We start from the raw sequence: 2029 nt of genomic DNA on the forward strand, positions 1-2029 counted from the left end.
GTTACTGTTTTGTCCTGTCTGACTGCTTTTAATTTGCTCTTGCATTTTCTCATTCCTCTGATTAAGCTTATTCTTTAGCTAAAGTTTTTCCCAAAGACAAAAGACAGACTGAGGACGTGGCTGGGGGCTGGGGTGGGGAGGGGGAGGGAAGGACAAAAAGGTCTTGACTTGGGATCTGCTTGGGGAGAGTACCCACCAGGAAAGCTACATCCAAACACAGGAGAACCAGAGCCCTTCCTACCCCCAGGCTTAGAACCCCGTTCTGGAGGATATCCATCAAATGGTGCCCACGGCAGGGCAACCTGATATGGTGTGTTAGCGACTTCAAAAAACAACCAGACCTACGAAACTGCAGCTCCTCGCACCTGGTGGTTTCACTGCGCATCAAATGCTGAATCTATGAACCGTGCTCACTCCTGTGCTCCTTGGGCTGTGCTTCGGGGGGCATGATTTGTTGCTTCCTGTCAATCCTGCCCGCGCCCCGGGGTGTGAAAATGCCCATGTTTGTGAAACAGCCTTCCTCCTAATTCAAATATTCCTATTTTCCTCCACCTAGGCTTCCCTAGTGGCTCAGATGGTAAAGCGTCTGCCTGCCGTGCGGGAGACCCAGGTTCAATCCCTGGGTTGGGAAGACCCCCTGGAGAAGGAAATGGCAACCCACTCCAGTACTCTTGCCTGGAAAATCCCATGGACTGAGGAGCCTGGTGGGCTACAGTCCATGGGGTCTCCAAGAGTCAGACACGACTGAGCAACTTCACTCAGTGCCCCTGCTCACCAGAAATCCTGAAGCTGACGCTCCTTTTTCCTGAGCCTCACTTTCCGTCTCCTGCCATGTTTGGAAGAGGAGACAGACTGGCCTTGACAGTAAAGAGTGTGACTTTACCACTTTCCCTGGGACTTCAACCAGTGGCCTCAGTTTCCTCATTCATAAAGTGGGGCTGGAAGTAATGACAGCCGCGCACTGGCTGGCTATGAATGAGAATGAAATGAAATAATGCAAGTAAAGTGCTTAGCACATGAAAAGAGTTGAGAAATGAAGATGTTTATTGCCATAGTTAAGACTGTAGCTGCAGGCTAGCAGTCTTACATACCTGTTTCCTGAACGAATGAAATCCACAGAGAAGCCCGCGGTGGAGTCGATGCCTCTCGCCGTCCCCGAGGCCCTGGGCTCCTTCCTGTCCCGCTCACTTGCAGTACATAAATGGGGGTGGTGGGCATCCTGTGCTTGGAAGAACCCCCTGCTTGCTTTACTGCTCAGCTGCCAATGTCGTGAAAGTCTTAATTTTTGAACAAGGGGCCCGTGTTTTCAACATATGCCCAGTTCCAGCTATCGATGCTCCGCAGGGTCTTCCCAAAGTCATGCCCTGTGATAGACCACTGAGCGCCTGGGAGAGGGATCTACCTCGGGGCAGAAAGTGGTGGGCAAAAAAGCTTGTATGGACGCGGGTCCCTGAACCTCTAACACAGCCTGGATACTAGACTGGAGTACGGGGCTTCCACAAGCCTGAGAGTATCGCTGCTAAGTTAGCCCTCCTGCTGGAGGGAAAACACGGGAGGCAGATATGGGGAAGGGCCTCTCTGGCAAATCGGATCCCTCCCACCTCCTGTCTCCCCTCCCCTCAGCTTTTCTCTCCTCTGTGTCCTTTTTCTCCCTAATCTTTGTCTCTCTCTCGCCTCAAGTTCCCCCCTTCCCTTTTTTCCGCCCCTTTTTTTTCTGCTCTCTCTTCTTTCTCTTGAAGTTACTATCTTCCTCTCCTTCCTGTCCTCTCTCCTGATCCTGTCTCTCTCTGTCTCTCCGTCTCTGCTTCTCTCTCTGCCCTTCTCTGTGTTTCTCTCTTATTGTGTCTGTCTCTTCTCTGTTTCTCTGTGTCTCTGTTTCCCTCCGTCTCTCTCTCTTTCTCCCTCTGTCCCCATTTCTCTCTTGATGTCTGCCTGTATCCCGCCCCCGCCCCCATCCACCACATCACCCCAGCACCAGCTCCCTCTCCCACGGACCGATTGTCAGGCAGTGCGCATTTCTCCGGCTGCC

General features: G+C 52.3%; 1 non-coding gene across 1 annotated transcript; it reads left to right on the forward strand.

Moving 5' to 3' along the window:
- The first annotated feature begins 559 nt into the window (after positions 1-559).
- TRNAG-GCC (transfer RNA glycine (anticodon GCC)) lies at positions 560-631 on the forward strand. The gene has a single exon. It is a non-coding gene; the product is annotated as a tRNA-Gly (tRNA).
- Positions 632-2029: the final 1398 nt, after the last annotated feature.

This window comes from Odocoileus virginianus, chromosome 12 (genome assembly GCF_023699985.2).
Source record: "Odocoileus virginianus isolate 20LAN1187 ecotype Illinois chromosome 12, Ovbor_1.2, whole genome shotgun sequence".
NCBI classification, from domain to species: Eukaryota; Metazoa; Chordata; class Mammalia; order Artiodactyla; family Cervidae; genus Odocoileus; species Odocoileus virginianus.